The sequence below is a fragment of the Egretta garzetta genome, unplaced genomic scaffold (genome assembly GCF_000687185.1).
Source record: "Egretta garzetta isolate BGI_Z169 unplaced genomic scaffold, ASM68718v1 scaffold256, whole genome shotgun sequence".
NCBI lineage: Eukaryota > Metazoa > Chordata > Aves > Pelecaniformes > Ardeidae > Egretta > Egretta garzetta.
Window position 1 is genome coordinate 1829897 of NW_009260073.1, and position 14163 is coordinate 1844059.

Below are 14163 nucleotides of genomic sequence, written 5' to 3' on the forward strand. Positions count from 1 at the left end.
CTGGAAACACCCATGGGATTTGTTGGCTGTGCAGCCAGGCTGCACAGCACCCAACCAACCCAACAGTTATAAAAGGCAAGAAGCTAGCAGAGCACCAGCAGCCCGGGCTATCGGTTTAAGGCCTGAAGTTTGTTGCCCCACAACAGGTGCACGGATGAGAGTCGCATCTGGCACTCGGTCCAGCGTGCCTCCCAACACACCAGTACGGCTTTGTGACGCACCATGTAACATCCTTCTAGCTGCTGCAGTAACAGGAGAGCAAATAATACCAACATTATGCCTAAAAAGAAAAAGAAGGGGGTAAAAGCATAACGTTTACCATCGGTCTTACGGGGAAACACAAGCTCGATTCTAAACTGTGCATGAGAACTTGTACAATTCAAAGAGAAAAGCTGAGCATACAGAATGGACTGAAAAAAGCCGAGTTGAACTCAGTACACACTTGGATGCATGCACACATTTAGCAAGTTCAATACTCTCTCTTGAAAAGTCTGAAAAGAGAACTCCCTTTCACACGTTTCACAGTCATAAATCAGTGCACACTATTGCCCCCAACAGAAACAGACGTTCTCCATCTGAGTAACAGTGCTTCCCGCATGAAGATGAGGAGGCAGAAGCAAAGAAGGGGCAATAGAGAAGACTTAACAGAAGGACACCACTTCAAATAGCTAAGGATTGCCTCTGTACTGCAATGTTCATTTTCTAGACCGATACTTATTATTGCTTGTCCAGAAATGAATGTGTAATACTGAGCTGCAGGACAGATTTCCATGTAGTATCACAAGGCAATTCAGCTTTTAAAAGGTTAATAGTGGCTTTGATGTCCCTCAGTCAGATAGTTCAGCCTACCGCCGTATTTTTGCACAAGCAATTAACTAAGCTGCTTCCTCTGCGGCATTAATTTTAACAGGTTTACAATAGTATCATCAGACCTCTGGACATTTAAGAGGAAGCACATTACAATTGGAAAGTACTGCGCCAAGCAGGAAGTGAGTGGCTTTAATCCAGGAGCACTGAGGAATGCAGAAGGCAAGGAGACTTCAGTGTCAGATATTTCAGCCTCTGTGAACTCTTGACCACAGTACCAGACCGGAGAATTTTACTGGGCCCTTAAACCAAAGAAGTCACTGCACACAGATCTCTAAGGCACTAGCTTTCCACTAGTTTGCCGTTTTGCTTGTTTGCTTTAAGCCAGGGAAACAACTGCAACGTGATCTTTGGAGCGAGACACGTTCCATCATCTGCATTCAGCACGTAGGCTCCTGCTAGCGACATGCACATCATCTGACAGAAATCCACTTACAGTGCCCGGAAAGGTTTTCAGCATAGAAACAGTACGAACAGTTGCTAGCAGACGTAAACTGCAACAGACTTCACCGAGCTGATTCGCAGCCAAGAAGGGGATTATAGACCAGCATTCTTCTGCCATCACCTTCAGCCTAAGGGCTGGGGTCACAACAGACCGTTGCTAACTCAGGCTTGCCCCCTCTTCATAGATCTGTTGGTCTGACCACACTGTGGAAACTTTTGTTTACCTGGTCAGGTAAAGAGCTCTTTGGAAGGTACCCTCCCCTTTCACATCACCGGCACTACTGTCATCTGGTTCTCAGCATTCTCCAGACCATATCACGTGGATTTTATGGGCAGCAGCAGTTGCCTCTTGGATGCTGTGAGAATGAAGGGTAGCAGCAAATACAGTAAATATTCTTATTCTGGTCAACCCCATTTACACGGAATTTAGCACTCTCTCTCTCAAATAAATACTGGCATCTAGCTGTTCCCTGCAGCAGAGGCTACATGTCACTGAAAAAGACAGTTGAGGATCAGAGATGGTATTTATAGTGCAGACCTACAGACTCCAACCTGCCAGAGGCTTTCCAGAATTAGGGAGTGAGAGTGCTACTAAGTATAGTTTTGAACACAGACAACCTTTAAAATGGAGATTTCGGGATGAGACTTTCCCAGGTCCCCATGTCCTTCGATGCTGGCCAATAACTTAAGGATTGCATCTAAGTTTAAACTCCCTAGCTGCAGCTTTGCAACTACTTTAAGCTGATTGAATGACACCTCCATCCTCCAATACAGCAAGCCTGTTCCTTCCCTTCTGCCCATGCAGTTGCACGCTGTAGGGTGAAGGAAAAGGGTATTTTTCAGCCAGATCAGTTGCCCATTCCAGCTAATAGCCATATGAGTGCCAGTGCTGGCATAGCAGAGCATGTAGGAAAGTCAACTTTAGAATAGCTGAAAGCAGGCATAGCCTCAGGTCTGGATTTTCTTAAGGACAAAAGCAGAGGCTTCTTTTAGCCTCAAGACATGCATAGTTGCAGCTGTGCTTATTTTATGTGTGCTGGCCTACACGCACACAGCACACCAACTCAGTGCTGCTTCTTATATCCCGCTTGGCCAATGAATTGATTTTGCAACAGAAGTCACCTGAAGATTGCAGGTGCCTGGATCCATCTCTAACAGCGGCACATTTGTCACAGGGCATGGGCGACACATTTGCAGACTCAGGGCATCCAACTCCTCCACTGAAAACTCCTGAAGACAGTAGACGCCTCCAGAGCACATGGCATTTGCCCAAGTATTAAGAGAAGTCATAAGCTTCAACAGCAGGCTTTGTCCTGAAGAGCTTAAGTCATTCTGCTCAGGAGGCCTTTCGTTTCTAAGACAACAGCTTGAGGAAGGCACTGGATTCTTCACTTTATTTAGTGCAGCCCTAAGCTACATAGCAAATGGCATTTTGTTTGTTAAACTATGATTTTTTTCTGATACTTACAGATACTTAGAGGTTGTTCTTCAAAAGCTTGCCGTTTCTGAAACACTCACTCAACCAAGGTCAGTAAACCAACATAATGCAAGCAAGTCATGGCTGAACTTGTAGAAGGATCTGAAAACAAATCTAAAAATTAATCCAGAGGGCCACCTGCATTTTCCACGGGTACAAAATGAGCTCCTCCTGGAAGCCAGCTGCCCTCCCCAACCCAAGGAAAGACTCTGTCATTTATAGTAAAGGTTAATGCCATGATAAGGGCAAGTTCACATTTCGGCTGCCTAGCATTAGGGCTTCGGCAGCAGCAATGTTTTTCTTTTTGCCATTTTCAAATGTTATTCCTGGAATCCTTCACTTTATTAAACTACCTATGTCCAAAAAAAAAAAAAAAAGTAAACAATCATTAAAGTAAGCCTTTATCAATGTAGTTTTATAAATAACATCTTTGTGAAGCCACTTGACAGCCCCAAAACAGGTAGACTCTTTGCTTTAAATCAAGCACTTTTTTCTAAAGCGTGGTCGCTGGCTTTCCCTTCTCGAGGCTGGGCAATATAATGGTCTCTGTGTAAAACAAAAACATGCAAAAAGGAGATCCTCTGCAGTGAGCATCCTCTCTTGGTTTTAACACAGAAAAGGTTCTCCTTACCCCTGAATTTCCATATTAACATTTTAAATTATTCTGTGTGAATAAAGCTAGTTATAAACCTATTGATTAAAGCCACGGTTGAAACTCAAGCTGGGAGAGCAGTCTAAAACCAGACTAAAAAAAAATGCCTGTGATATTTTTGTAAGTGTTATTTACTATTTGTATTAACATACTGTCTAGGAGTCCTGGCCACGGAGCAGGACTCATGGGGTGAGGTGTTAGACAAAAACAGACTAGCAGATGATCCTTGCCACAAAGAGCTTACACGTATTATTAGCATTTGGCCAAACCAAGTCATGACATTCTCAGCAGCAGAGCTCAGCATGCTGAGGGCATGGCTGAAGCTGCCTGTGAAACTGCTGCACCTTTGAATCCCAACCAGTCTGGTGTGGGAACGGGCCTCAACAACATGACACAGTTTGCATCTCTCCACAGCAGCTGTGGCTCACGGCTGTCCTTCACACGTGTACTGCAAACCTTTACCCATCTTGGCTGGAGCCATCCTGACCCAACAAGGAAACTGTTCAGGGTGCTCTGGGTGCCAAATGAGAGGCTTCAGCTCCTAACAAGCGACAAATTCCCGGACACTGGCAAAAAGGGACAGTATCCTTAGCACAACGAGTAGCGGTCCCAGCCACCAAACAGCTCAGCTTATTGAGTGCACTGTAAGCACTGCAGCGAAGGAAGCATCCAGAAGAAGGAGGGACTTCAAGGCCAGCAATGAGGTTGGTCTGCAGAAGCCCCGGCTGAGCGCCGGCTGGGGCCTGCGGTGCAGGAAGCGCATGGAAAGCGGTGAGGGATCAATAACAGCCAATTCAGCAGCAAACAAGGTGTCGCTCACTTCAGGTTCCACCTGCAGGCCCCTCCAGGGACTGCTCATGCGTGTTAAGGACAGCTCATGAGCCAGGGTGGGATGAGGAACACGAAGACTACTAGTTGCTGGCTGAACTCCCGCTTCTCCAAGGGTGTGCTTCATAGCTAAACACAGCTCAGACAGTCAAAAGCAAATAAACAAGGTGGGGTCATTTACCTCCCTTGGGTTTGAGGGGGTTTTTTGATGGTTCATGTATTTTACTGATTTCCTGTTATTTCAGCCTCTCTTACATCCATACATCAGGTTAAAGATCAAACTTGGAAGCCTGGGCAACGCAGGCTGAACCCAAGCGCAACAGTGGAATACATTTCCAGCACATATGCTACTGTCAGACTGATGATTAGTTTCCAGCATCAAAAGTATGAGAGTTTTGGAGCCAAAACCGACACCATAGCAAGCACATCCATTTCAACCACTAAAATACTAAATGAGATGCCAGCATTATGTTTTGCATTTGACTCGCTAGTTTTTCTCTAAATGGGAGAAGAGCAGTCCTTTCTGGACAGCATTTGCATTGTTAATTGGGAGCAATAAAAACCTTCAATCCAGTCTAAAAAAAAAACCAAAAACCAGCTGAAGTTCAATGTAAAGTTTTAGTTTTTATTGGTTTGCATCTCATTTTCTCCCCATCAATGCTGCTTCCTCTATGCTTCCTGCCAAATTTGAACTGATGGCTGTTTTCCTCTTCTGTGATGAATTAACTACAGCGTCACTGTAGATCCTTCCACACGGACTCTGTTTACAAACAGCCTGGCTGAGAAACACCTGTTAGTTTACTTTTGTATTCTTCATGAAACTTAGAAGTTTTTAGGAGTACAGCATATGGCTAAATTCATTAAACGGGAATTATGTAAGGTAGCTTTGTCTGGCTCAGATGACACCAAAACAAACAGGCAGGAAAATCTAAATGAAAAATTAATTGAAAGGCAGAGTCTAGAAAGTTTGGGGTGGTAAAAAAAAAACCAAACAAACAAACCCCAAACCGAAAAACCCAACAACAAACCAAAACGCAAACACAAGCATACAAGGACACAAGGACACAAATAATTTTTTTTTTTTTTTTAAGGATACTATTGTTTTAGTGAAGGGATTCAATATATGTTATAGTATGCAATGAGCTAAAGCACAGTGCTGCTCCAAACCACTGGCCAGAGCCTAAGTATTGTTTTACTCAAATATTCAGATATTGGAACTGAAGGCAGGCGCAGGAGGCGTGGAGAAGCCAAATACTGTTTAGCAAGGAAGAGCCACAGAAACCATGGCAGAAAGGTTTGCACAGCATTTTGCTGTGATGTTGACGCTTTGCTTTCCATCAGCGTTCACAAAAATGCTTTTGGGATTTGAGTGCTAAGAACTTACTGGTTTTAGACAGTTGGGAAATTTTGCTTCTGTTTACTTCACATGTACCACAACTTACGCAGCAAAACTTTTTTATGGATACAATTGTGCTGGCAAATGAATTTGTCCAGCAGCAAGAAGAAGTACAAAGTAAGGGGGAAACAGAAATTATCTATTATGAATCTAGATATTACGATAGGAGCAGGCTCTTTCCAGAGAATACCACAAAGAATTAAAGGGAGAGTGAGAAATTAAAAGGAAGAATGAGAAGATAATTTTTAAGAAAAAACCCCCACATAGTAACACTGAAGTACGAGGGGAAGAGTGATTAAAATAATGCACATGAGTTAAAGTTCCATGTATTTCTCCATCTTCTCTAATAATTTCTAATTCTGTGAAACACACTACACCATATTTGGATCTTGTTATTTTATTTCCAGGTTCATATCTGCATGAAGAAAAAAGATCTCATTTGTTGAACTTAAGTAGAAGCACAAACTCCTGAAAGCAAACACAATGCTGAAATTTCTTTGGGACATCATAAGATACCAAAAAAAAATACTGGAATTTATGCAACAGTACAGCATAAGAGCAAATTACCAGCACCAGAAAACAGGTAGCTATTCTTAATAAAGTTCATAGCAAGTTCCCAGAGAACGCTTTGCCAAGAGAAACTTCCTAGGAAAATAATGACAGAAAAAAAAATACCTTGTTTTCAAAGGAAGAAGCTTTTTTAAACAGCATGTTACAGTTCTGTTCGTCTTGGTGCAATAACCATGCAACCAGGTGACTTTTGCAGAGCTATTTTTTCCACTGCTAAATCACACAAATGTCAGAAAGATGAGGACCGTACACAAAATGAAAACTGGATGCCACAGTAAACAGATTTTTATGCAGTAGTGCGGAAACATGAGCCAAGATCCAAGCTAAAGTTCAGCCCTCCAACTTTGTCTTGACTATTTCCTACTATTATATGTGAGATTCTTTCACACAGCCTCTGAAGTAAGTGTCCGAGCTCCTGTGGGGATTGTTCAAGGAACTGAAGTAATGCTATAAACTCTCCTAAACCCTGTCAAACAAAAGATAAGGCAGAAACCTTTTCTTTTCTCACAGAGTGACATTATTCAGGGACAGGAAGCAAAAACTAGAATTTTTTTAAAGGGAAAAAGATAGTCAATCCACAGCATTATAAAGCAAAGCTTATCTACAATGATGCTGGAAATTTTTTATTTCTCTAGAACTAAATATATAATAAGGCACAGCTGTACAAAATTGCAATTAGTAGAAACCTTAAAAATTAGTTGTGCCCACTATGAACGTCATACAACATGAAAGAAACCAAAAGCAACTCCCTGGAAAAAATGCTGGTTTTGTAAAAAAGTCACTCCTGTATTAGTTATATTCATTGTACTCTAACAATCCATCTTTATAAGACTTCTGCAGCTTCAGATGGTCTTTTAATTAATAACTCAGCCAAACTACTGTCCCAGCCTTGCACAATTAAATACATGAAATGATGCTTCCAGAAAGCTGACAGTCTTAAAACAAAGATGTTCAGTATAATCTCTCACATGAGAAAATTTCTTCTGGCAACATGGCTCTTTCAGCAAAGCCTGTTATTCCCACCTAGGTTTAATATATTCTTTGGATGTTTTGTGAATTTGCTTTTTCCTGGGCACATTAGCTTTCTGGATTAATGAATACTGAACAGGAATGAGAAAGCATTTCATCAAATTTAACACTCACTATAAGTCTGAATACCAAGCCGTTGGTCCTACGTTCTGTTTCATTAAAGCAATGTATCATTTCTGCCGTGATAACAGAAGCAGTCGACACTTCTGGAGATCAAAGCACATTACAAACAAGCCTGCCTGGCTGAACATATGTAATTCTATATGTAATGCTGCATACAATCCACATCCTGACTTAGACTTGCAACGAGACAAAGATCATCTTTGTGTATTGATAGGGCATGTGCTCAGTACGGTGGTGTGCAGATCCTTGAGTCCTTACTTTAACACTACAACACTATAACCAATAAATTTTGCTTATGTGATTGGTGTCCTGGTATACCAAAGATCTGCAAATAAACCATTCCCTCTTAAAGTTCATGAGCAAGTCACTGGTAAGAATTTCAGACTAAGTGCAGATTCATCTAGCTTTAAACACCAGGAAAAGTTCGAAGAATTCAATCTGTCGACACTAGAGCAGTTACATGTAATACTTCACAGCAGTGTTATGAGAAATCACTCAAACATGGAATATAGGCCAAATTTTTACACCTGATAATACTCCCAGATGAACATCTCAGCATGCCTCCGATACAGGCATCAAGTTTACTGTTACTTTCCTTCAATAAAGCATACCTCTTCATTTGTCCTTACAATAACAAAGGAGAAAAATAGACGATCATCTGGAGAGTTAGACTCAAGTAGACATTTTGTAGAGCTACGTAATATATGACTGCTTCTGTCTCCGGAGGTTAAAAATGAAACAAAAGGCACTTTGAGTACTTCACAATTACTCGTAAGGTTTAGCTCCAACTCTGTAAAAAAGAAAACCTTCCTATTGTCTCTACTAGTGAACTAGACACTTATTCTATCAGCTATCGGGAAGAAATTAATGACTTAATTCTGTTAGAATGATTAAGTTACACTGTTTAGGCAGAAGCAGTACCTAGGAGTTCAAAAGCATGTATCTCACACAAGGCAGAAAAGGCACTGAGGTTTTCACAGCTTTTCTACGTGTACTGGAGGAAATCACACTCACTGGGGTGAAATAACTGGAAAGAAGTAACTATATACTATGTCAAGCCAACCAAGACTAAGATAATAAAGAAAAATTGGCAACAACTGAAGGAATGTCCCTCATATGTGGTCAACTAACTAGGAGGTATATCTGCTTCTGGATTATAGTGTTGATATTTTAATTTCTTTTTTTCAGACACACAGACCTGGTACAGGTAAGAGAAAAGAAAGAGATACACCCTGCGCTGAAATATACTCCTGATGTCTGGACTTTAAAATAATACACCATAAATATGTGTAGCAGACTAGAACACTTGATCATTCAAATTCACATGCAACCCTGAAACCAGCCACTTTCTCACCACTGTAAGTGAAAATGGCAACAGAAGTCAGCAGGTCTGGAGCTAGACACCTTCAAAAGCGAGGGGGCATTTGCATGGCTTGCTTTGTTTGGAGCAATTTATTCACAGAAATAGATACACACCCATTGGTAATGTTCAAGAAGCCAGAAGCACCAGTGAACTTTTTTAATAGCCTTATTTTTTATTAGGAAAATTATTTAGAAAAGTAATTACTAAAGGAAAGTAGAGAGGTAAAAAAGTCACCTTCCAACACAAAAAGATCTGCTGTATCACTAATAGCCTGAAAACCACTTTTTTTGGTAATGCTTTGAAGATACACATCTTGCAAGATAGATTTACCTCAAGGAGTGAGAAAAATACACATGCATAATGACTTTTTCTACGCCCCTCCTACTACAACCACCTTACCTTTGGGACTTTACATATGAATAAGAAAAAAACCCAATGTAATTCAATATCATCCTCTTAAAACAGCCATAACAAAAATTGAGTCTTTCCTGAAAGGGAGCCAAGGAAAAGAAAACTGCACTACTGGTATCTTTTGCAGCTGTTTATATCGAATATTCCTTTCAAATAGGACTGCGTAGGAATAAAACTAGATCGGTTTTTGAGGCAAAAGAAAGGCACACAAGGGTACTGTAGGAAAAGGGTAGTGGAGATCACAAATCCTAACACTAGGCAGTATGCATACAGAAATATGCCCATCAGTCTACAGGTTGAAGGACCCAGCCTCAAAGGCTATATAATTGCATTATAGAATCAATTTGAAAATGAATGTAACATGGTTTCTAATAGACTGAAACATTTTAATGCGGTTTGTATAAAGGAACATTAACCTTGGTTGTCAACAAGTAATATGTTCTGAATCTCACACAACTCAACCACAATGTGAGTAGTGCCAGAACAGCAAGGAACCACGTATATAATGATACCACTAGTCTAAATCAAGATGGCCACCTTCCACATGCTCAGGGGCCCTTTTATTCCCAGCCATGTTGCAAGGTAAAATCAATATAGCCATATTTTTATGTGGCTTATCCTGTTAGACCCACCACCCATTCATACCCTCAACCTTCTTCCCCAACAGCAGGCACAGGACTGTGCCACCCCTTGAGGTGACCTCCTGAGCACCCGGCGCTCCTGAGAGCTCACGGGCTGTCAGCACATCCTCTGTGGTCTTCCTCACTTATAACAGATTATGACCAACTTTTACTCTGCCCTTAAAGTCAACATGAAACCGTTCCCTAGATAGTCCTGCAATGAATGTTATCTGCAGACTGTGGTATTTTGGGGAAAGAGAGAATGAGACAAAATATACAAGTACATTTTTCTTTCTTCCCAAAAAGCTATTTTTTTGTGGTGACGGTTTCTAACTCATACATTCCAGTCTTTCTAAAGCTAGCACCACAACTGGAAGATGACATATAACCAAGAAGATATTCTTCCTCTAAAAATATACTTTGCCTCTTGAATACTGCCCAATTCAAAAAAAAAAGCCTGGAAGGTCTTAAGGCGACTACACCCCAAGTTCAGATTTCAGAGGGACTGTCTGAGTTTAGAAGACTTCAAATTACAAAAATAATTGCTATGTAAATCACAAGTCATAAAATCAAGATGCAAAAAGCAGCACTGAAAGAATTTTTTCTCCATTTGACATACTCACCAAACCTGCAATGGGGGTCGGTAGTCTATTGATCTTTTTTACCAATCCCGGCTTTATTGCATTCAGCAACCTGTCACGAGAAAGGAGTATTTATGAGTGGTAAGTCACAAAATCCAAATTATCAAACACTTGTCCCCGGTACAGTATGGCTGAAAAGGACGATGTTCCCCTTTCTCCCCTCCTGAAAACACACGTCTCTATCCAAAGACCCATCACTGAAATGAAGAAAAACTAGGAGGAAAAATATGCACAGTACAGTACCATAACAATATTTCTTGTATACCCCAAACGTATCTAGATCGTACCAGTCCTTCACAGGCCATGGGTGGATTTTGTCACATCAGTCTGCCTCCAAGGCAAGTCATGCCTAGAAGGTCCTGAGAGCAGAAACCCAGAAGGCATCCAGGTATCACCACAGCTTGGGAAGAACAGTCCAGCAGTTTCTGCACTGCAGGGAAGTGAGAAAGGATGTGCACTTTATGGGTGGCCTGCCTATTTTCCTGCATCTGTATTTGAAATTAAATGCCATCCTTGCAGATGTTGTAGAGAACGGAGGTCCCCATAAAATGTAAATGTGAGAAGACAAACAAAAAGGGAGTCCAAAAAACCCCACCTAATGAAAACATCATTAGGCCAGTGATACCACAGTTGAACATCGTTTGGTGTCCAAAGATTAGCAACCCCCTGAAACAAAGTTCCCCACCACCCACGAACACACTATGAGAAGTGCTGACATGGCTCATTGTTAGAATATTCAAAAAAACGACCAAGCCTCTAAAAGTGGGGAATTTTAATTATAAAATCCTGTTGCGACAAGCACTGTTTCTTTACCACCCTTCCCCCAAGAGAAAACCCGTATGCCTTTTATCCAAAGGAATAAAATTCAACAAGTCCCATCCATTAGGAAGGAAATCATCAGGTCAAGACACTCACTTCAAATTCAAGACCTCTGAAGAGAAACCAAGATGTCTATGATAATGTAAAACTCTCTAAAAATTAGAATACCCACTATGGAAGAGAGGACTCTCGCTTTGTGCTGACACTGTCTTCATTCAACAACGACTCTTCTAGCAGCCTACTGTGGTGGTACGGATATTAATATTTAAGATTTGAGAGGTCTAGCTAAGAAGTTTATTCTAACTAAAAAGAACATTCCTTTCAACTAAAAACTAACATTCTGTCAAAATTTCCAACTGCCCAGTTTGGAGCTAAAAACCCGCAGGATGTGCCACTCCTATCGGCTCCCCCAAGAGCCATCTCTCCATATTGCCACGTTATTTACTGTTTGATTCCTTCTAGAACTATGGCAGTTAGCAAGCCCACTATAAGGAGTCCCTCATTCCCAGGGCTGGACACCTGGCTTTGTTAACATTAAAATGATTGGTTTTCTCCACCTCTTTCTTTTTTCCCCCTGAAACAGTATATAGATTGTGTCTCTGCAATCACCTGGAGAGAACAGGGGAGCAGAGGGGGAGATGCTATTCTAAATGTTGTCCTTGATCAGAGTTAATAAAGCTTTTGTCTGACCTGTCCTAAATTGTACTTGTGTTATTACACACTTGGGGTCCCCACATCTCCAACACCACCATAATCAGGAGTGGCAACAAACCCAATGTGAATGACATTTTGGGGAGTTGCGGGTATTTTCTTGCTCTTCTTGCAGTTAAAAACGCTGTAACCCAAGCTCATACAGATTGCCGTACTATTCCTGCCTTCTGCTTAAGGTAGAATCTAACACTAACTATTATGTCCTAAAAAAAAAAATGGTGAAAGAATATACTTTTATATACAAACAATTCTCTTTCTCCCCCCACCCCGATGGACAGAATGGCAAGAAAAGAACCACATATCTCGTTTCCTATAAGAATCATTTTATTTCACAGATGACAAACAAGCTTTACTTCTTTTTCCCCAAAAAGGCACAAGCCTTTCAGATTTGCACAGCAACAACCTTATAAACTATTATTTTCCATTTAGCTGCTACAACAGGCGATTTAAGATTATTTTTTCTTCATCAGAGCACTTCTTTCCAAATACTCTAGTTCTGTTGTGACTTCCATCTTCAATCTGCCTATTCTGTCTCAGGTAAAAAAGGATATATTAGCTAAGGCATCCCATTTTCTTTACTACTTAAACATGAATACATTAGGGACCACAACCAATATTGCAGATGCAGATCAAAAGCCATGGATGGCAATAGAAAGTAAAATAAAGAGGTCTCAATGGAAACCTCAAACGCCAAAGCCCATTCTAAATAAATCTTCAAAATGTCTTGCACAGGCTTCCCTGTGAAATATGGGAGAAGGATAAAATGAGAGGAAGGAGAGGAGCAGGGAGTAAACAACATTTTAGATCACCATTTGGAGTCTGAAGAGGGAGGAAATGGGATGGGGCAAGATGGAAAAGCCTGAGGAAGAAAGGTCTCTATTATTAAAATGTTTACCTCCTGTTGGAAACATCTCTAAACAGTCTGGCACCAAAACCCCCAGGACTTGCTCACTGCAGAACGTGCCAATGGGAGATTTCTTCCAGAGCAGACTGGCTGCTTCTAAATGATTGCCTCATCTAAAGCAACAGTCCAGATGCCAAAATATAAAGTGGCTTAAGCTTGCTCGGCCACCAAGCTGGCTGAAAAGCCGTACTGTTCATGCAGGGTGTCTCAATGGTCGCCTTCAGACACACAGTCACTATCTGTTCCTGCTTCTCGAAAAAGCCATGAAAAATCCTCTTCCCACATAGGTCAGTACACAGAAACTAAATTTTCTGTGCTTATTTAGACTCATATAGAGCATCTGTCTTGACATGTAAAGTTTTCTCAGCTCCAGCAGGTTTCTGTTGAAATACGGGGCAGACAGAAGCCCCAACCATTTCGCAGTGGGGACCTGGTGCAAGTCCCTCAGCCATGGCCCAGGGGAAAGAGCCTGCAGGGAGAAAACAATTCCCTAAGCCAGGCCTTCCCCCAGCAGCCCCTACAGCTGCCATCCCACGCTTGCTCGCCCTGCCGACCCTAACCGAAGGGCTTGGCTGCCCTGGGCCTCCCGTCCCCAGCCGTGTCTCAGGTTCAGGAGTTTGCAAGGAAGAAAGCTTGCAGCGCACACCTTCTTCCGGCAGCCCCTCTGCATCTGCAGCTCAAGCCTGGGTCTCTCCCCCAAGCCTAACCCTAACCGTAGGCTCATTCTGAGGTGAAGATGCCCAGACATGACCCCGGGTGACCAAGTTTACAGAGGAGAAATCATTTGCAGCCCTAACTGGCTGCTTCCTCCAGCCCCACTAAGCTGGCCCCACTTCCAGCCCCACATCAGTTACAGCTCTGGGCTCCTGTCGCTCTCCCAGCCCAAAACCTGACCGTAATAGTGTCTGTCGACCTGTTAATAAACATTTGTTATTATTTTTCTGTACCGCTCAAAAAAAAAAAGATTTTGTAAAAAAAACCCCGCTGTTTACCATTCAGAAACCTTGGCAACCAGTACATGGCAGAGTACTGTCCTGCCAGCAGAAAAGCCAGACATCAGACAGTCATCAACATGACCATAACCAGAAGCAGCTTTTTTTTCCTGCACTTAGCTGCACAGCAAGCCTAGCTATCTGCACTGTAGCCATCTATGGACAGGGGAACAATTCCAGCATCTGTTGTCCAACTTCATGGTTATCTGTGAAAATTTTGTATGGCATCATATTACTCCCCAACCCCCGCCCAAAAGACAAAACAACTTCACATTCTTCTGGAATCACAAATTTGATAACTTAAAAAAGCATCAGA

General features: G+C 41.8%; 1 protein-coding gene across 1 annotated transcript in view; it reads right to left on the minus strand.

Moving 5' to 3' along the window:
* The window catches only part of LIMCH1 (LIM and calponin homology domains 1), a 113157-nt gene that overhangs the window by 88549 nt on the left and 10445 nt on the right, over nucleotides 1–14163 (minus strand). Inside the window, exon 2 of the mRNA XM_035896755.1 lies at nucleotides 10404–10473. The gene's annotated coding sequence lies outside the window, so the exon portion shown is untranslated. The remainder of the gene's footprint in view (nucleotides 1–10403; nucleotides 10474–14163) is intronic.